The sequence below is a fragment of the Battus philenor genome, unplaced genomic scaffold (assembly GCF_028537555.1).
Source record: "Battus philenor isolate CCGP_79_NKW_IND1 unplaced genomic scaffold, ilBatPhil1.0.hap1 SCAF_5, whole genome shotgun sequence".
Taxonomy (NCBI): domain Eukaryota; kingdom Metazoa; phylum Arthropoda; class Insecta; order Lepidoptera; family Papilionidae; genus Battus; species Battus philenor.
In genome coordinates this window covers 2,575,426-2,599,043 of record NW_027181715.1, presented here as the reverse complement: position 1 = coordinate 2,599,043, position 23,618 = coordinate 2,575,426, and the positions used below count along the sequence as shown (strand labels likewise).

Here is a 23,618-nt window from a genome sequence, read left to right as displayed (position 1 = left end):
TATTGCGGAAATCTTGAATTTATAGCTCGATGTGGAATAATATACTGCAAATAATACCTTAGTTACCACTTTACTATTTACCAATGGTAACTTTAGTTCCAAAAGTGATTCAGGCATCCACGGAAGACTATAAGGGTCTTCGTCAGTGGGACAAAGAAATGGAAGTACAGAATTCGTAAGCAGGGGTCCAAGAAAATGTATCTGCTTACGTTAGTGATAAACTAATATGTTCGTCCAAAATACCGCGATGTTTGGAGACTAAGGTTTTTGACCAATGTGTGTTGCCGGTGATGACTTACGGATCCGAGACGTGGTCACTTACGATGGGCCTCATAAGAAGGCTCGTGGTAATCCAGAGAGCAATGGAGAGGATTATGCTCGGAGTTTCACTGCGACATCGAATGAGAAATTAGGAGATCTGCAGAAGGACCACGATCAACGACGTATGTTGAAGAATTGCTCTTCTGTAGTGGCAGTGGGCAAGGCACATCCCTCGTGCAACCCATGGCCGTGGGGGCCGAAATATTCTCGAGTGGCGACCACCAGTCTGTAGATATGGCGTATGGAGGCCAGGGAGGTACGTGCGACCCGTCATCGAGGATATCTTTGGTGGAGCCGTCCTTTGGGATTATTTTGTTACAACAGCAACGTTCAAGCCATAGCTTTGAGATGATTTTAACTCTTCAGTTACTAAAAAGGTAAACGTGTCGTTTTTCTAATCCGAAGCTATATTATGATACGAAGAGCTAATATAAAGTTATGCTAATTTAAGAATCCTATAATATGAAAAAAAAATTAAAAAATTATAAAGCTCGGGATTGATTTCAAACTAGTGGTATCTATTAAATACGACTTTTTTAGTATTCCACTCATATTGTAATAGCACGAAAAAACGAACTGACGAATTTTTATTACTACGAAAACTATATATACCAAAATTAATTATATATTTATATACCAACATTATTTGCTTTACGTAAGATGTTCGTAATGAGCTACTACCATATATCTCAAATTCGTATACACATTTACCAAGTGGTGATATGTTGTCTATTATGCAAATTTGCGGGTGAAACAAATAAGATCTACTTGTACGCAGATAAAAATTACTAAAATAGTTTCTTTTATATGTTAAATATTTATTAGTTTCTCATTGAAGCCACTTCCATAATTTGTTATCTAAAATAACATTAGGTGGACAGGCGATGTCCAAGGAAGACGATGCATGCAAGCTGCTTTTAACCGGTCCTATATAAAATGTATGAGCTCGGTTTCGATTGAAGTTGATGCTGTTAACCTGTCAGCTGGTACAGCTTTACTGGAACTTAGTTCACGGTGCGAAAGGATCCGTGAAGTTAAAAATAAAACAGAAGCTGAGCAGACGCATTGTTGTTGTACGATGACATTCTCGTAGTAAATCGCTCTACCCGAGTAGAGCTGTGTAGTGTTGATGTTGGGCCGAGGGATCCGGATGCAAACTTGGTTCACCAACGCTATCCACGGTTAGGGAGCGGGCATCTTCCCCCTTAGAACGCGATGTCCTGTGCGGAGTGTTGTAAGTGCAGTGGTTGCTGGTGCTTTGTAGTCAAGGCTTGCAGTATTGTGAGTATCTACAGCGAGTGTGGTGCGTGTTCTGAGGGAACCCTATGACGGGCGTGAGGAGTACGTCTTTGAGACGTTTCTTGGTCGAAATCTATGTAAGAAGCCCAAGTTCACCAGTGGACGATTTTGTGCGATAATAACTGTACTAATTTACAATTATTAAATCGATTTAAATTACAAATCAATATAGATTTTCTATTAATACAAATATTACATAAGAGATGATAAGATCTCCATAATGATAGAAACATTAGCAATTACTTTAGATACACACACATACGCAAGTATTTCGTATATATACGGCACGTGTAAGTGTGTAATCTCATTATTGTCTAGCCGGCGTGTCATTTGTAAAACTCCTCAAGTTCCATTCATAGTGTCCGCCAAGTTTTTATTCGTTAATACACGGTCAAGGTAAAATAAGTCTTATTCATATCGCGATAGAGACCGTATTTGGTGAGCTGTACATATATTTATGTAAAACCAGGCGTGCACCGATTGCCCATATGAGTGTTAACTGTACTCTTGACACGTCTCCGGTCTGAACGAGATGCAAGTATTGACCTAGTTTCATACGTACGGGTTCCCAAATAATAAATACATAAGTAACACCTTATTTTATTTTTATCTTAATCTGTGTTTTTGTGAATGACTAAATGCATAAAACCCATTTATATACAAGATGAGTGGTCATAGATGTGAAATTTTTAAACGGATGAATTTAGCTATGTACGGCATATGTCAAAAATATTTTACAATTTTTAACAATCGCCTGTATAAATCTTTCATGTAATCTCTGACAATATATCAATCTATCAATTTATTTATATTCTATTGTAATGCGATGTTTCAATAACTTCTGGCAGTACGTCTGTAGGAAGGGATAGTAAACAATAATTTTGTGTAGCAATTGAATTTTGAAAACTCTTTTTAGACTAATAGAGTATAGAGAGACTAAATAGAGTATACCATACACCAATTGACATCAAATGAGCCATACATCCTTAACACTTATAACCAATCACCCTGTATAAAAGTAATCAGAAAAACATAGACATTCCACATTATTTTTATTTCTAAACATTTATCACCTTTTATAACGAAAAAAACATTTTCAATGTCAGGATCGTAATTAAAGTGATTTTTGCGTATGTTTACTACGTTCGATAGTATTGCCTATTCATGTAGGTAAACAAAATTATCGTATTACACTTTAAAAAGCACTCTAACTAATGAAATGTTACCAACTGAACCTCAGAGATATTCCTCTCGTAATTTACAATAGCGATTCATGTGATAATAAATTATCACCTTGATTGTATACAGTCCATACAATCAAGGTAATTATTAATCAAAATAAGTTTATTATTATTACTCTTTTTTTAAATTTTTTATTAGAAGTATTTTTATATGTATTTAACAGATTGTGGTTCATTTAAAAAACTGTTACTGACGATTGTAACTAATAACCATATAAAAAGAGTATGATTAATATTTAAACGTGTTTAATTAAAGTGTATATCTCTTTAAAGTATTTACATTAAGCAAAGTAATCGAAAATTTATAAATTATGATTTTGATCTTCAATATGAGAATCCATAAATTGTGAAAAAAATCCTTTGAATTTTACAAAAGGTAATTTTATTTTTTCTTAAATAACAACACTACTCGACCCACTCACTCTTTTGTGACAACTTCCGGGAAGGATTGAGAGTGGTGGGGTTGAAACATCGTTTTGATTATTGAGTCGGGAGCTCGGTCACTTGTTCAATAACTATCGAGGTGATAAGTTGTCTAGTGGAAACTATGGTAGTTGGCTGGTAAGAGTATTAAAAGTGCAATTAAAGTATTTACTGTACTGTGAATTGCAGTTCTTTCTGTTATATATACATATATATGTATATGTATATATATATATAATAAATATATATATATATATATATATAATAAAAATGTTATAATATTAAAAAGCTGTCGTGACTTTCAGCTGGGAGAAAAAAATTTCGTATCGAATAGCGGTATCCCCTCTCCCACTTGTCCGCGTGTAGTAAACGCGAAAAAATACACTGTTATCAAAACATACTAGCGATATTAATTAGAATTAATAAAATAAATGTACAGTAAGCAGACGCTCTGTTTAAAAATGCATATTATTCAATCATCAAAATCTTTCAATTGTATTCTTATATCGAAGCCTGAATAAATTAGCGAACAAATATTACAATTATTTATTACACCGCAAATCATCAAAGCGAAGATATGTATATTACCTGTTATGACCGCCCTGATTATAAATTTATCTTATTAAATAACCTTGAACCGGATACTTAACATCAATGTTATAATATTGTGATATATTAAAAACATTTGGATTTTAAGTTAGTCTTGTAGTATCAACGGTCATTTTAAATATAGCGAGATTATATTATTAGGATATTTAATCGATAATATAGCTGGATAATTGCTTTAAATAAAGTATTAAGAATAATTGTGAAATTATTAAAAAAATCTATGTTTTTTGTGGGCCATTCTAAACCTTATTAAAATCTCTAGTAAAATTTAAGTTAGAGGAACCGTTGTGGCGATTTTCTTGCACTTCTAATATTCAACGTTCCAAACGCGAAACTAAACGTCCCTGATGTGTCTCCTTCACGTACTTATAAGCACACTACCCGCATTGAAAATATCGAGCTGTTCGGTTTCATTGTGGATTCATATGACATACAAGTCAACATCTACTATCCTAGTTTAGTCACCATAGCATAAGTCGATATCCTATAAGATTATAGGAAAGTTAAATTTAATTTTAGCACATTTCAAATTGAGCTTCTCTGGTAATTACCTATAAATGATCTTAAATGATTGATATGAATAGTAGAAACGTTGTTAAATAAATATTGTAACATCTAGACATTCTCGCATAGCGTTCTCTCTAACGGTATTTTATTACGGGGCACTGCCGCCCGTATTAATTAATTATGTATATGTTTTTAAAGATATTGGAATTCTAAATATTGCTTCGCAATACATTTTTGTTAACATACTATTATTGCGCCTCAATTTAAAATCTTATATGAGTAATAGTAACAAACATGTTAAACGCCAGAAATAAAAATAAACTCGTAACCCTTAAATTTCGTCTTCAAAAGTTAACAAATCCTTTATGAGTATGAACGCATAAATTAAAGTAACATAAGATATCTCAGACCTTCCGTTTCTTAGTTTTAAATCTAAAATTAAAAGTATATAATAAAATAAATCTCATTATAGCATTCAATTTTTGTGAACGAAATCTGAGGAACTTGATTTGTTAACTCCTTTAATGATTTATATTATAATGTACACATGAATAAAATGTTAAATTTCATTTAAAAGAGCGGCTGTTGTGGTTCTGTCCGGCTCGTCTCAACAGATCAGCGTTCTGAACCGGAGGGAGCACAGTACTTACAGTGTTAAAATAATCGACGATTCAAAGTCGCAGGTAAATGTTTACCTGTATAATAAAATATGATCATGAATTTGAATTAGGCAAGCTTCAGCTTTGACTATGTAGATAACTACATAGTCAAAGCCTGCAGTCTTCGTCACACATGACCGGCCCATTGCTTTTTCAGGTCAGGAGTATTCCTGCACGACTAAATAAGACTAACGGATTTCTTCGTTGCGACCTCGAATCTTAAGGTCATGTATAACACACACACACACACACACACACAAACGCGCGTTTGTGTGTGTGTGTGTGTGTGTGTGTGTTTGTGTGTGTGTATATATATATATATATTATTTTTTTATATCATTATCATCACCTTTTCAATTGTTGGACGTGCAATGTTAGATATAGGTCTTGGTTTGAACACAGTTTTAATTAATAGATTTATTTTACATTAAATCAATAAAGTGATTACTCCGAAATTGTTTTTTTCGTGACTTGTAGAGTTTAATATTTACATGCATGCATCTATTAAATTATACATATATTATTCATAAATATCCAAATACATCGTAACTTTTTAATGCAGTATAATGAGATTATTTATTAATTATTTCGCGTGCGTACTTCATAAAGTTCATCATTTGCGTTTACTGAGAACAATCCTAAATTAACAATGCGCAATGATATAATTCGAGCACACACGGGCCTATTGTCTCATTGTGACAGTTGACGAATTATTCGCGCCTTTCAGAGCTGCAACAATGGACAGTTTAGCGCGGCAGAAGCCGGCAGCGACGCCTCATTATAAAAACGCTCGCTGATTACAAACTGGGGCATAGAGGTTGGAAATAGAAAGAATTAATTTTCTCTGACGCTAGCCTTCATTTTCTTCACGGAGTGTTTTCGCGAATGCGTTTGTAATATCACGGCTGAAGTGACTTTCATTTCTGAATATATATATCGGTGCTTCGCTGCAAGATTGAATAAGAAACAAGAAGATCTAAAGTAAAACCAAGGTCACAGATGGAGGTTTAATATTTTCCTATTTGAGATCACATTGGGCGGGGCATATCGCTCGTGCAACTGACGGCTATTGGGGCGAACAATTCTCGAGAGGCAATCTTGAAGCACGCAGCGAAAGTAGGCCGTCGCCAGAAGTACTGACGAAATAGTCCAGACCTTGCAGTGAGCATCAATCGGCTGAGATAATAACGACTGCCGATGCAACAAAGTTTAGGATATTCTTCATATATAGTTCAAGTTCAAGCGACAACTCGCTTTTTTGTGCCGTAAATGCGGTGATATTTATCTTCACCAATTTATAAAAATATTCGTTTATCCTCAAAAATAAATTTGTAACAATAAGGTGTTCACAAAATTTGTAATGATCAAGCAAATGTACAACGCGGTCGCGCCGTCGTATATGTCAACGTATATCGACAATGCTCTTAACTAAACTTTTTATACTTAAATAAACTGCGATAGTAGACCTATGCTTCTGGTGTTAAAATTGAAAACTCCTAGCCTAGACTTTTTCATTATAAGTAAACATGTAAACCTTTAAATTATTTATTTTACCGTATTTTTACGGAAAGCTTTTAAGTCTATATGTAGTCCGGTCATGTGTAGGATACTATAGCCAGCTGAAGGATAAATTGATGAAGTGCCAACTCGAAGCTTTAGACTATATACGAAACGAGACAAGAAGCTGATTAGTAATGATGCTTTGGTAAGCCTCGAAGTTTTGAGCATCAGTGAAATTTGTCAGCTTATCAGTATTCTACAGATTGCATTTTGCATACTTTGCGTCGAAATTACACCAAATAATTCCCCTATCTCCTTTCTTCCATCGGACAACAAGATGCGTGAATTTATGACATCCGTACACGGTTGAAATTCCTTCCATCCACACTAAGCGTTTCACTACTACTTTTGTAGTGTGAACATCCAAGTAGTGGAACAACCACCTGCATCATTGTTTCCAACTATAACTTATGATTCTTTAAGACATGAGTGAATAAGTTTCTTCTAGCTAGGCATGTACCATCGTGGACCTCGTCATCACTTGACATCAAGCGAGACAAAAGTTCAAATGCTTCGCATATAAAGGATAGAAAATGGGATACCAAGTTCTTGTGTTCTTAGCACAGAGGCAGTAAGCGCATTGTGGTCAACTTATAAGGTGAACAAACGATCTTGTAAAGTAGTCGTAAGACGATGGTCTGTTTCCATCTAGTCCTGATGGAAGTCTCTGAAAAAGACCTAAGTCCAAAAATGTACGTCTTACATTTAAAAAATTGAAGCTCTTAGTTCTTTGAGGCGGAAGTTTCATATGGAAAACTCGGTTTGTCATTCGAAACATCCCTAATTCAAGCCAACTATACAATAAAGTCCTACGTGAAAATGTTGCCAGAGCGATCCAGTGGGAAACAAACACCACGTAATTGCTACTAACAAGTTTGAAACGGTAATTCTAGCGCCGAAAAGTTGAGGAAGAGTTTACTCTTGGCCTTTAATTATGAGAGCGCGCGCTACAATAAAACACGTTAAGCTAACATGGCGATCCAAGATTCTGTTACACGAAGGGAAAGATCTTGATGTTATATAGTTATATAAACGAGTTTCTTTTCTCACATTAGGTCTGTTAGATTCCCGAACGAATGAAATGTTGTGTGTTTATTAAAAAGTACTTCTTTCTCTTATTCCAACTCCGACCTCTTGGAGCAGTTTTAAAAGCGTGGTGTTTGCAACTTCGATGTCAATAATATTCTATTGGTGATACTCTTGCAATTAAACACAATTTTAGAGTACTTTATGTATATACATATATATATATACAAATACATACATCCAACAGACATAATGTAATGAAAAAAACTTTTATTTGTAACTATACGAGGCAATTTCTTCTAGACAACCATAGTATGGAAACACTAGAAGTATAAGTAACGGGTAGTTAACGTGTACATGTAGACAAAAAATACATATACACAAACAAACATAGTTATACATACATATGTATATAGCATATTTCTTTATAGTGCTTTAGTTCAATTTATAATTAAATAAAAAGATTATTAATAATAAAATATAGGTGTGAAAGCTTTAAGGAAATGAATTTATAGCGCATTTGCCATTAAATAATTTATGGAACATATAAAGAAAAAGTGTTTTAAAATTCGATTTACTTTAATACATATTAAAACTAATCATTGTTTGCTATTACTGCCAGAAGTTATTGGTGTATCGCATTTAATAATAAAAAATAAATTAATTTAACATATTTTAGAGTTATCACTACTGTTGCAAACTATTTCCAATCTCCATGCATATTTCCGAAAACATTATTTGTTATCTAAGGGTAAACATCTGTACGCATTATTTATTATTAAAATTTGTAAATTAATAATAATAAATAACATAATTTACAAATTACGTATAGAGCCGTTAACGTAATGCCTATATAGTAAGAAACTTATCCACGGACAGCTGAACGTGTGGTTACTCCGATATGCGAAGCACGCCCGTAACTACTACCCACTGTTTGATATTAGTTGAGTGAATTGGAATGGTTAGCAAATTTCTCGAGTGCTGGACTCAAATTTACATAATTATAGTAAAACAGTAATTATGTTAATCCGGTTAAGTTGTTTCGCATTTCGTGGGTAGAGTGGATAACGAATCCTGAAGTGGGAATATTATCACCAAGTCATTAGACCATGGATGCACAGACCGCGGTCCGCCGGTCGAATACTGGTGGCCCGCCGACACCAAAAATAATACTCTCGTACATTCGAAAAATATTGAATTCTATTCCAGAATAAAACCAAAGAAATTTAATTACCTTTACTTCTGGCGGCCTGCCGCCATCAGTTCATGATTTGCCCGAGTGGCCCCTAATCTTAATAGGTCTGTGCAACCATGCATTAGACGATATCTTATCTATTAAGTTACAAATAGTAACGAAAGGCAATTTATAGGAAATATTAAACTGTATAGATATAGAAAGTACAGGAATGGTAAATTTTAAACCCGGGGGTGTCAGATTTTTATGCAGTTTCCAAAATTATTTACAAATACATACTTAACTGGAGATCACAAGAGACACAATAATAAGAGAGATATTGTTGTGTTGTAGATATGTGAAACACTTTTTACCACTACCTCCAATTCATAACTTTCTATTTTTTTCCAGATATTTTTTTACTCTGATTGCTAATTCTTTAAAAGAAATAACTTTTAATTTCAAATGTCTATCTGGCACACAAAACATTTTTTTTATCTTATCTTATTTTTATCGTAATTGAAACGATTACTAAAATTATGTCTTAAATAAAGCTAATAGGTAATAACTAAGGCTAGTGTAAACAAAAAGGCGTTCTGTTTACTATTAGGTGAATTATCACTAATTTTGTGAATGAACAACTGAAGGAGGACAGTTTGACTTGTCATAACTCACGATGTTTTTGTTCCGCATGGAAACTCTTACAAGGAATTGCTTTCATTGCGAGGACAACGAAAGGTTTATGCCAGAAATCTATATGCTTAAATCCAATCTTCTTCGTGTAAGTGTAATGTATTCACATTTTTTTAAATAATTATTAGGATCTATATTCTACAGACATTAGCGCAATAATGGTCCATGACCTTTTTTTTGTTTGTTTATTCTTATTTGTATCCCTAGTGTTTTTTTATAATATTTTTTTTACGCTTTTACTAAACGCAGACAGTTGGGAGAGGGTTGCCGCCATTTGATACGGATCTTTCTTCTCCCTGGTGCTAGGTACGACAGCGTTTTATAATTTTTTACAATTTTTCTTACACAATTTTCTCTTATGGGTAAATACAGCTAAAATTTATACATATTAACAGTACAATTTGGGGTCCATGACCTTTTGTTTTTACATTTACGTATAATATATTTATAATTTTAATTTATTTTATTTTGCTTACTAACAATGTCCAGTTTTAAAAATTACGTTTCTTGCGAACACTTTCTCATGCCTACTTCAAGGCCACGCCTTTGGGGATCTTTCGTACAACCTTTGTCTTGGGTTCACAAGGACAGTTTTTACTTTATCTATATGTTTTACTATTATCTCACTCTTTTTATATCCCTTCTTAGTATCTGTCACTCATACTTCTTTCATCCGTTACTATATCTTCCATTGTTATCTATTCCTTTACCTGGTCATCCTGATGATATATTTTTCCGATGTTCGCCTTATTCGCCACATCAATGAATCTCACACACGCACACTATACCTTAGCCTTGTATTCGCATACTATGTTCGTAATTTCAACGGCGATGGCATCAATATCTCAGGGAAGAACTGAAACTATCTTTCCTCCCACTATCGTAAAAACGGGAGCAGAATTAGTTTGTGCTCCTCCGCGAAGCCAGGACATATATGCGACGAATTACACCAAATTCATAGCCAAGGACTTGTTGCATGGAGGAGTGCGTGGTATAAGTTTACTTTACATTTTTATACTCCTTTCCCCTGCTTCATGTGTTTGGGTTATAACACGGGTGTAACTATTTTTTCATTAGTATTTTAATCCTTGCTCGTGTTCCGAGCAACGGTTCGCTGCGCCAATTTTCTACAGAAATTCACAAATACAGGACGACATTTGTCTTCGCTCATTCCCTCATGAGCTAGAGCGTGGTTGGCACCGATGGATTCAGTCAACAACCTGTAACACTGATATTGTAACAAGACCTGCTTTACCTGCTGTTCTTTTTTGGGTCACTTGAGACCGAAGGGATTGCAATGTACGCGATAAAAATATCAAGTAGTGTTTAAAAAAAAAGTATAATACTTATTTTTTATGGCCACCGCTATTGGGAGCCTCTCGTACCCCTATTTCGTTTGGGACAGGGATTTTAGTAACAAATCATTTTTTTCAGGGTTTTATCTTTATTCTACACTCACTTTCAATCTTCTCAATTTCTTTTATTCTTTCCTTTTATCCATCACAATATCTTGCAATTTTTTTTCCACATTATACTATCTACTTTACCACCATCATGATTGATTTACAAAATATCATTAAAAAATCGATGTGTTTCTGTAAATAAAAATTAAGTACTAACAAATTTATATTAACATTACGTACGTGTAACTTAAGTATAACACCTTGTACATTTAATGAGAAGGTTCCAGTTTGTGAAACTTACAGCCCGAGGTATACGGCAGCGTCTCATATTAATTGTATAACAACGCCGAGTTAGAACCATCGTCAAATTTAACTACGTACCTCGTTAGTCTAGGAAAGTCATACGCTGAGTAATTGCAACTATATTAAAATATGTTAAATAACAAGCTTAGATATAATACATTTATTTTTAATTGAAATCGTATTATTTGGCTGTTAATTGGTTTATGTATTGCTATTTTAATAAAAAAATTAAACTTCAACGGTGCTTGAGTAGTGAGATATAAACAGGCGTTTTATACAGGATGCACCATTAATAATTTTATGTCCGGAATGTGAAAAGAAACTTAATTTTGGTAATTTGGTTTGATATTTGGGTACTGGGTTAAATATATGTTACAAAGAGATTATGGTATAATGCATTAAAAAACCCCACAGTAAATTTCTACATTGCAGTGTTATTTGACGAGCTATTTTGTGTGTAATCTTAACTACATATCATAATAGCTAAAACAAACCATGACAAAGCCTACATTTATTTGAATGCAATTGTACCTCTTTATGAAAGTGTGTGAAGTGTACCTTCAGTGAAGTTATTGTAAAGGACCAAGCAAAGGCTTCCGCGGAAGTTCCCGAATTTAGTTGCCGTAAAATGGTCTAGACCAGTATTTTGCAACCTTTTCTGTGCCATGCCTCACCTTAGCCTTTGTAAAAATTTTACGCCACCCTATGTAACATAAATAATTTTTATATTAAAGCGAAAGGGTTAAACGTTAACGTATGTGTTAATTTCGGTGTGCCCCCTTTGGCTATCAAATAACTCCCATGTGGGGAGTGGGCCCAAATTTGGGAAACAATGATCTAGCCCCTAACGCCCCTAAAGGCTCTAACTACGGTATTTTAGGAAACTGATGTCATCGTTATTATCTGCTCTAGGTCTCCTGGGATTTCTCGAGAAGTTGACTCGATTAAAACTAGCCTCGTTGCAAAATAAGTACCGTGTCTTTTGGTTCTGGAAAGAAACCCACAGAGATAAGACAAGACATAATCACCATTTCAGTCATAGGTTGTTCACAGCTGGATATAGGCCTTCTTAATAAATTTCCAAAAGGGTCAGTCGGAAGTAGCCTGTATTCAGCGTCTCCTGACGTACTTTAAACCTGCGCTTGCTGATACTTGGTGTCCACTCTAGAACTATAAAGCCACAGCAGTTTGTTTGCGCGCTATGTGGGCTGCCCACTGCCACTTTCGTCGATTCAACTCATAGACGCCCACAGCAAGGCATAGCCCTTCCTCAAAGACATGATCGCTACCCTTGGCAGGCGGTTAGGATACATAGAAAGGCTACGCAAGAAGTGTCAATTATATAAGATTGTGTCCCGGGAACTGAACCCGCGACCAAGGTTCGCACGTCTCAGTCCTTATACCACTGCTCACTTTAACTCGATATTAATGTAGAAAAAAATATTGAAAAGAACTTATTTTTTTATATTACAGAAAAAAGAACAAATTCTCGTCATACATAAACGTAAATATTAATATAGATATATGAATACATTTCATTAATTTACAACGAACATTACGTTAGCTTAATAAAACCAAACTTTATTACATTTATTTAAACGTAAAAGAGATAGCGTAAAGTTTGATAAATGTAAAATAATTTTATTTACACGTGCCTTTGTTCGGAGTCATCGAATCATTTTAACAGAGGCTTATTGTACACGACACGTTCCCTCGGTCTGTCGACGAATGTGACGTAATGAGGGCTTAAAATGGGTCCTTTAATTTAGGAGTTTGAACAGGTGCTCGCACCATTTGAGGTAACGGTTGCCTTCACTACTATTACTCTTGAAAGTTGTAAACTATATCTACTATATATATGTGAAGCGATGAACCGTAATCACTTATATTACATATCACATGACAGACAAACATACATGATTGAACTATATGAAGTTCAAATGTATTAATTCGTAGTTATTAGCCAGTACCTATTTTATGTTTGGTATTAAAGTAAATTCAAGAAGAAATTACCTTTGTTATTGACTGTCAACATCATCGTCATAATTTAGCCGTAAGGTGTCCACTATTGGACATAATAATGTGATCAAAAAGTAAGATGAATTTGTTTATAAAATGTAAATTCTTTATTTTTTGTCCCAAATCAATTTCATCCTCTTCAAAGTAATCCCCATCTGATAAATCTAACTTTTACCAACGCTTTTTCCAACCCCCGGAACAGCCGGAATAAAATTTTTCCGATATAGATCAGATCTTCCTCAATACGATTTTTATCTCGTCAATCATGTCAAAACGGCGTCCCCGCCTTAGTTTTTTGAGTTTGCTGAATAACCAGAAGTCGCACGGAGCCAAGGCGAATACGGTGGTTGCAGAACGACATGAGTCGAGTTTTTGGCGCTTTTGTTCCAAAATTAATCGATTTAAGCACTTATCGAGACATAACGAATTTGAGATACAAAACCGACGTTTGGTAAACGTTATAAACAGTTCTACCAACCTAGGAAAAAATATCTGTCTTCATAATGCTCGAGGGTTTTAAATGACAGTACTACACAGTAGAAGACCTCTCCTAAATCTTTCGGTTTGTAAATCATCTTCTTCCAAATAGAATAAATAACGTAAGTAGTAAATATCAGAATAAGTAATCCGTTTCATACAGATAAGTAGTAACTTAAGGATATCGTGATACAAACATAAGTAAGACGGCCTGCACAACTGTGCGTTGTTACACAGGAATATGAAATACTATATTCTATGTAACAGTAGACCAGCACTCGTTTCACTGGAAATACTATAGACTACTGGTATATTAAGCAGAAACACTTACGTGACTGTAGCAGATCCCAGAAATAGACCTTTTTTTAGTCATATTATAAGCGAGACAAGATATAGTAAGGCACTTAATTTAACAAGATATGAAACTATATTGTTATATTGCCAACTACCAGCTGCACCTGGGACTTCGAATTTAACAAAAAAAATAAGTTTATTTAGTTTTATTTTTTCAAGACTTTAAAATAAAAGTAGCCTGAGTTACTCCTAATTACGTCAGCTATATACTAGTATAAGACACGTCACAATGGATCCAGCAATACCAGAGGTTAGCCGGAACAAACGGACAGAAATTAAAAAAAAATGTTTTCTAGTATAAGTACCGTATAAATATTCATGTAGTAAAAAGTGGTTACCTTAATATCATAAACAGACGATTCAAATTAATTTATTTGTATAAATGAATATAGTATTATTATATATGTAATTCTCGGTTATTCTCGTCGTCGTGTCAGACCAAAGATTCCCACCACAAGGCATAAACTTTCCCCAAACATATCTATGGTGGAATATACCAAGCTTGCCTGGCGGGTTGGTGGTTGCAGTGTGGTATTATGGTACGCAGGGGATGTTACTGCCGATCGCCTGGAAACTTGTTTGTGAATAGTGACAATCCCATATAAATAACGCACAAAGTGTGATTTATATAAGACTGTATCCCAAGAATGAACCCACGACCTACGATCGCAAGTCTTAGTCCTCTTCCGCTGGGTCACAACTGTTGACAAGCTTTTAATGGAGAAAAATAATCAAGGAGAAAATAAAAAAAGGATGCTAATTTAAGTTTACCGTCTTGAACTCCGATCCTTCAACCTCCGACTCATGATACCGCGGTGAACTAACCTGTAAGAAGTAAATAAAATAATCGTGAGAAAATTATGGAAACACGTACTAAATAACGCTTAAAATATGCAGTGTGAATGGATATTGGTGTAAAAATTTTGAAGGAGTGATAGAACTTATTTGTCAGACAGAAGTTTTAAAGTTTATACACCTATTATCAATTATATTTTCTATCGGAATACGACAAGCTAGTCACTTCTGGCAAAAAAGTCTGCAGGGAAAGATAGTAAACAATAAAAACAATTATTCTGCGGTAATTTGAGTTGTGTTAACGATGTTTATTAACTGACCGCTAATGAGCTATACGTGAACTCATTCAAAGCTTTTAAATCTATATATAAATAACACCCTGCATACGTGTATTAGCGATGAACATAATTAAATATAATAACACATTCCTTTGTATTCAATCAACTGTGAACGCAAACACCGAAGCGAACATCAGGTCGACATTATAGGAATCAGCGAGCCGGTCGCGTTGCTTTTTTGTCGCCTTGGACGTCCTTATATTGTAGGCTACTTAGATCAAGCGATGACCACGTGAAAGGAGCGAAATATCAGGACATTTCTAAGTTATTGTTTTTTTTTTTCAAATTCATTAATTACCTGGAAAACAAATGGTTGTTTATTAAATAATTCTAGTTTTTGATGCAGAAATATATCTGAACAAATGAAATTATTATTTCAACGGACTTCCAATAAGAACGGTTCATCCGTGTTCATACTTATGTGAAGACATATGGTCTCTATTCCAGAACCTAAAATATCCAAGTGGCCATTTGTATTATTCGGCCAACCATGCAACCAGTGGGTATAAACCAGTCAAAATGAACTACGTTACACATAAAGATTAATATTTGAGGATATATAACATGACATTCCATAATGTAGGTAATGCTTGGTTACCCTGCACGCCTTAGAATTTTATGAGACACGCCAGTTGCGATCGTGGCATGAGTTCAATTGTTTCACACGCTTATGGCTAGGAGTTTATATTTAGTGTCTTTTGTTTTGTTGCATGGCGAGATGTCTGAAGTACTTTAGGTCTTTTGCATTGCATAAAGTTCTTGCAATGGTGGACTACGATATAAATATGGGAACATTAGATGAAATTATTGATGAACAAAACAAATCTACAAAACAATATTTGTAGTAAGAAATTGATACTGATTGGAGGTAATAGACGACGTAATTACTTACTTGTTGGGCAATTACCAGGCGAAAAATATTTATTTATATATTCATTAATTAATATCGAGAAAGAGTCATTTACAGTGACCACTAATGTATGTCATGAGAATGCCATAAGAGCCCGATTTAATAAAAACTTAAAGCATCGAGGATTCCATAAGCGTCCTGGTCTCATAAGACCACACCAAAAAGTCGAGAAATTTTTGTGGTCACTTTTAACAATATCGTTAATTCAGTAGTTCATTCATTTTAACTCATATACCACTCACTACAAGGCATGAGCTTCTCTCAAAGATATAAATGGGGGATATACCATAATCATCATGCTTGGGCTTGGTGTTCGCAATGTTGTATTATAGTACGTAGAGGACGCTGATACCCATCCTGTGGGAAATAGTTTTTGGGCGGTGGTAATCCGCAATATTAATGCACAAAGCGTGAATTATATAAGATTGTATCCCGGGAATCGAACCCGAGACCTACGATCGCGAGTCCTCTATCACTGGACTACGACTAGACTAATACCGTAACAGATCAATTTATTCATAAGCTTTATTATTACTTAAAATACTTAACCCGTTTTTTTAAGAATTGACTTATTAATATGTTTAGTTGTCATATATACTACAAGATAATTTAGAGACATTACATGGTAGAAAAATTATTTAATGCCCACAAAAGTGTCCTAAATTTTATGAAGTCTACATAAAACAATTACGTTAAAGAAGCTCATTAATTACAGTGGCAACATCATATATATACATAATAAAATAGCTATGCACACATGTACATATATATTGTCTAGACCATAAACCTACTCCTAAAAAAATTCTCTCAAAATCTCTAAATCTTAGAACATCTCTCTTTTGTAGAACAAACTAAATTAAGTTTACGGTATAAAAGCTATATAATTTTGCGAAATAATATACAATCATAAATTATTTTTGGATATGATTAGGTGAAGCCAGCCAGCGGTATGTCTTTGTTTTTACGTCTAAATCAATGACGATGAAATGTATAGTCGTCACATATTTGTCTAAAAAAATAGTAACACTAAGATAGGATATGGCGTAACGTTAAACAGTAAATAATCATTAATTAAAACAGATGAGCAACATCTTCAAGGCATTTATGCCAGGCGTGACAGTTAACAGTTTGAAAGCGCTCCCGTGATGGCGTCTCGTCCACTCCGTATGCAGTCAGTTGTAATTACCAGTTTTGTAACGTTCAAGGAACACATCATTTTTTTTTTACTTTCATGATTAACTGTTTATGGTCAGCCTAGTTTTTGCCATTAATCTCAATTACTAAAGGGGATTTTCTATTTTTTTATTTAAATAAATGTTGTCTTAATTGTTGCACATAAAGCCTAATATAGAGGTGACAGTTATTTTCGAGATAGTGTAATCAGAAAATATATTAGTAAAAAAATTATAAAGACGCTCTTTCGTATATACAGCATGATTGGAAATAGATGTAATAAATGACCAGCAAATGTGCTATACAATCACCCCTTTACAGCTTATAGACCTTTAAACTGTATTGGAAAAAATCGATTAAATCTCCTATAAATCTCTCATCCAGAAATATTTTAATTTTATGAGTTGCACCAATTTTGACTATTAAAATGTTTCCATTTAGAAAATCTTTTTTACGTACTGATCCCATACCGTACACGGCCTTCACTGTATACGTTTTTCGTTTCTTCTTCCTTGTATTTTTTCTTTGTAAGACAAGGATGGCATATGAATGTTGTGTAGAATAATTGCCTTGGAGCTAGGTGACTTAAGAAATTATACAATTTATTTGTAATGAGCAAAATCACATGTTCATCGTTTATTTTTCAACATCTCTGCACAATAAGATACTTGGACTTAAAACCAATTTCTCAACAAAATAATCAGTGACTATGTGAAATTCCTATTTCAAATATTTAAAAAAAAACTTTCTGGAAACATTTCTGGCAGTTTAAAAAAAAATTTACTGGTGTCGTTAAGGTAGTTTTTTTTAATAAATAAAGTATGAACTAGATCCTAATTTACTCGCGAGAACGCTTCCAGCATACTTCGTACACTTCTTTATTGCTCGAGGCAACTTCGAAATCGCTTAGTATGGTGCTCGGCTGAACTTTTCCTGAACACGTTCTCCATATTAAGTTGGATACGTAACTATTACCGCATCTCCTCGTTGCCAATATAACTTTATCAATCCAACAACTTGTAGGAAACGCATGCCAAACATTTGAAATGATATTTATTATTCTTATCAAACTTTTCAAAACCGTATTAATCGGTAGAATGTTGAAAAACCACTTATTGCAATCTTGTATACATTGTTAGCATATCAAGACACTATGTTAAGATATCATCATATAAGTATATATATAGAATACATACAAATATACTTTACTCAAATTACTAAGGGAGATTTAGAACTATGTCCTTCGTAGTGTAGAATCTTAAAATGCTTACTTTACATAACAGAACGTATAACTACATGTATGAACAAAAATTTACGAAAAAAATAATTTTAATTAAAAAATATCATTGCATAAACTTACATTGATTATAAAATTAATTAATTTTTTATTGAAATAATGGCTTTTAATGCATGGGAAAAGGTCTCGACACAGTTCGTGGGAAGAACACCTACAAAGTTCGCCCGACGTAAAATTGCATTGCGCCTGCACCGATCTGGGAAACCAACGCTACGTAATCTCGTGTGGGTAGATAAAACTCGTGGGATTTACTTGGTTAAATAATTTGATTAGCGAGCGCGTTGGATAAGTGGATTAATAACAAAAACACACAACGCGCAATCAGAACTTTGGTTCACATACATAAAATTACAACACATATGAGAACCAGTATTTAGTAACCTAAAACAATAAATCATTATAGACAGTGTAAGATCAGTAATAATAGGTTAACAAAGTAAAATATTACTACATAATCAGACCAGCCGATAGACGCTTACTACAAGACACAGGCCTCTCCTAAATATAGTCACGACGAACTGTCTTGCGCTGCTCGCATCCTGCGACTACCCACCCACTTAACTATGTGATCAGTGCATGTAGTTGACAGACCTACCCACAAATATTATTTATACCAAATAGTATTTACATCTATAATATGTGAATGTCCGTGTTTTGGTATATTACGGACCTAGTGATAAAGGACTATCATACGATCATTGGTCACTGATTCCATTCCCGGTGACCACTTCGTAAATTAACATATACAATACAATATTTAATGGAATCAGGCGTTACCTTGCGGAAGTCCATCTTAAGTGAGAAAAGGACCAATATTTAGCCACTTCCGCACATGCACTGGTAGTCGTGCAACAAAGTGCACCGCTCGTCAGCCCGCTGACAAATGCCTATGCGGCAAACAATGCGAATCACACAACCGCCACCGCCAAATTACTCAACACGTGTTTCTCCCCTCCACGGGGCATTTTCAGGAGTTATGTTACACCGATTAGTACACAGAGTCTACACAGAGAAGATATCCATCGGCCTTGTTCTCGCTTACTGGAATACCACTATATCCTATATACTATATAGACACTACTCACTCTCGGAAGGGTAATTTATATCCACCCATACTTCTCAACATCATCGATATCATGTCAGCCTCTAAATGCACACAGTAAGGCATAGGGTTCCCCCAGAAATTGCAATTATGATCGGTCTTGTAATATCCGTATCCTGAAACTTTCTACGACCTTGACCATGTCGTCGATCCACCTGATGGATGGAGTCACCTTTAAGAGCCAAAGTTTTGAAATTTGCTAATTTTTACAGCATAACCAATTTTGATCCCATTTAAATTTACTGGTAAAGAAATAAACAAAGTAAATTTCAAGCACGCTACAAAACATCATGATTTATTTGGCCATTAACCACGAAAACATTTAAATATTATTCGTATGTTTACTTCAAAAGCTATCATAATTCAAGGCGCTTTCGCTGTCCTTGCTTACATAATTCAACTGAATAAACACAACGCTCTACCTCTCGAGAAATATTGTTACAAAACCAGATGATGTATTAAACGAGGACGAATAAGACCTATCTATATTTACCTAATAAAACGACACAAATTTTAACAATTGATTACCAAAAATAAGCGATCTACCATAATCCTTACGTTATCCAAATACGTAATATCTGTGGAGGGATATACCATAATCACCATGCTTGGCAGGCGATCGTAGTGTGATAATATTGTACGCAGAGAACACTGCTGTCAATCCTATGCTGCAGTGGCAATCCTATATATGGAATGCACAAATTGTTAATTAAATTTCGGGGATCGATCCCGCGACCTATGTTCGGAAGTCCTTACCGCTGGGCTAATAATACTTTTACGTACAGAGACATAATAATAAAAAAAGATATTTTGGGTAGTGAGGTAAATTTAATAAATAATATTGTAGGAAAATTTCAATTTGTAACTGTTCTAATCGATGTTCAATCTCTAGAACGCTTCGATCGATTGTACCACGGAGAACTCCCGTAACTAGCTACACACGCCCAGTCGCTAATTCTGACTTATTGATAATTTAATTGAGACACATTACAATTCTCCGTTCTATTTAGCTTTTTTGAGAATAACTATTATTTCATTACATACGCCATGATCATAATTTCAGCCACAGGACTTCCACTGCTGGACATAGGCCTCATAGATTCCCATTATGACCAGTTGGAAGCGGCCTGCATACAGCGCTTTCCAATGATTTTAAAAAGTTCGTATTGACCACCGAGTGGGCAGACATCTTACGCTGCGCTTTCCGGTCTTTACTCCAGAACCCTAAGGCCCCAGTGGCCATTTGTTCTGTACGCTATGTGGTCTGCAGATTGCCATTTAAACTTACCAATCCGCTGGCCTATGGCTATTACTATCGTTCGCGTTCGAATCTCGTCGTCCTTTTTTAAAACGTAATTCCTTTAAATTTTCGTTATGTATTTCATTTGTAAAATTAACCATTATGGAAAAAAAATTATTCAGATTATAAAAAAATGTGCGATTGTAGAAAATAATAGATGACGTAAATGCTTATGAATTAATATCTAAAGGAATAATATATAAAAATATTTATTTACTCCTTCCTATTTCAAGAAATGTTAAAAACTGTTGCGCACTTTAAATATTACTACTCCCGAAACGTATTTGAATCCTCGTGGACCCTCTAAAGCCTTATTAATGATCGTAGATAACCCCACACGAGCCATTGTAAACACCTAATTAAACTGACTTAGGCAGAGTGATAAATTGACACACAAAAACTACTGGTAAATGTACTGAACTAAAACTTTGACAATTATCTCGAATTTTTTTCAAGATGTATTAAAGCATTAGCGCAATCTTTTATATGTTTTTGACATCGCAACCTTTGAAAAAGACTTCACTTTATAAACAGTTTTTTTACTACTAATATTCCTAGGTTAACAAATCGTATCGTATCTTGTGTGAAACTAATATAAAGCAGAGGTTGTGTTGTAAAAAAATGTTTTACAAAATTCTATGTAAACCGCACTGTTATGGTTAGTTGTATTATTTATAGTTAAATGAATATCTTAGTCGTGTTGTAACTATGCTAGTAAACTTACTACCGTTTCCTACTGTCCTTTCCTATTGAAACGCATAACTTGATTTATTAACCTGCTTCTTCGAATCCGAAAACTAAAAATAATGATATTTTTTGCGATTCGCAAATTTAATGTTATGAAGTTCGATATTTGTTCATGATCATTCAAATTAATTATTGATCAAAATCGACAGATAATGGTATCAAAATTACCTATCATATATAAATTACAGTAAGATAGAAAGCATTGTTTATACGGAACAAATTAAATATAACTCATAGAGTCTGTAGAAAACAAACAGAATATACTTTTTTTTTAATTGTCCCAAATCTAACTGCACTTCCCAAGAGACATAAAGTACAAAGATACGTTACGATAATACCGCCTACAGTGTTTAAATCAATGATACAATATTACATTAATTACCTGGATAGCCAATTCGCATACTGCGTTTGTACAAGCCCCGACATATGCCATTCGAGCCTGTTGAATGCAATTAGTCAATAATAATGGCCCGTGGTTTGTGGGCAATCATCTCGCGTTGCGTCAATTACGTACCCCGGTGTGCTGTCAATTACAGTATCGTAATGAATTTAACCGACGCACAAAAGAACTACAAATAATTATGATGTTTCATTGACCAGTTTAAAATTTATAAACGATTATATCTGTATTGATATCTATTCAAATTGAAATTGGAAATTGTATCTGTTATTTTATTTAATAACGAGGCTCAATTTACGCAAAGTACTATATATGTAGACAATGTGTAGATTTTATAATTATTTACTAACAAAATAAAATGGGCAAAATTTTGAAAAATAATTTTATTATAAATTTAAATAAAGTTTTAATATATCTTTACATCGAATGTCTTCGATCTTTTGTTCTTACATAATAAGGTTAACAATTAAAATCCAACCTCATCTTTTTATTCATGACTTCCATTCACTTCTAGTCGCTGTTCCAGCGTCTTCAGTCTATCACAAAAAGGATGCTCTAAACGTTTCGTTCTATATGTGGTTTACGCACCAACTTTCATCACCATCAGCCTATTTTCATCCACTACTAGATCTCGACGTCTTCCTCCCTATCCACGTTTCTATTCTTAACATCCGGCCACTTTCAACCGTTGTTCTATGATCATAAAAAGTCCATTTTAGAGAGCCTTCCTATATGCGGCCTCCGCACAACTTTCCTCTTTTCTGCCATCATGATAGACGAGGTAGTGTCTGATTATCATCATATATGCCGATATACGCCAACTGTAAGGCATATGCCTCTCCTCAAAGATCGTCACGATGACATAGCGCTGCCCGCGTCAAGTGACTTCACGCTACCTTAGCTATGTGGTCTCAGTGGCTGGTCTACCCACGCTGCGTAGTCTTCGAGCACCAATGGTCGTCCGACGCACGACTGACCACCTATTGCCACTTCAAACGAGCAATTCTTCGAGTTATCATTGGTGACCTTGATCCTTTTGTGGATCTCCTCATTTTAATATTCCAAGACGATGCATTTAAGCGTTAAGGTACATAACATCAACCGGATGGTTGTAAATCGATATACTCATGTACAAGAACATATTTTATGGTAATACTAACAAATTACCGACGCCCAGCAGTGGACGCCAGGATAATGTCGGCGCACTTAAAACCGAAACATGATAGATTACACGATATGATGATATATTCTGGTGATCTCAAGCATGATGGTTGCTTTTAAGCAATCGGTATTTGAACACTAAAATGGAAACAATTGATTAATGTTGACATGAGCTCCGAGTGTAATTTAGTCGCAAACCGCAAAAGCCAACACGAGAATAGAATCTGGAAACTCGATACCGAAACAAAAGTGCATAAACATAACAACAAATCATTTTAGGAGCGCCGAATGAATTTGCTGAGCTCACATAACTTAAATCTCAAAGTA

General features: G+C 34.5%; 1 protein-coding gene across 3 annotated transcripts in view; it reads right to left on the bottom strand.

Moving 5' to 3' along the window:
* The window catches only part of LOC137929502 (uncharacterized), a 146,536-nt gene that overhangs the window by 94,790 nt on the left and 28,128 nt on the right, over positions 1-23,618 (bottom strand). The window contains exon 2 of one of the 3 annotated variants that reach the window (XM_068772483.1): positions 14,840-14,893. The exons of the other annotated variants lie outside the window; for them this stretch is intronic. The gene's annotated coding sequence lies outside the window, so the exon portion shown is untranslated. The remainder of the gene's footprint in view (positions 1-14,839; positions 14,894-23,618) is intronic. 3 annotated transcript variants of the gene reach the window in all.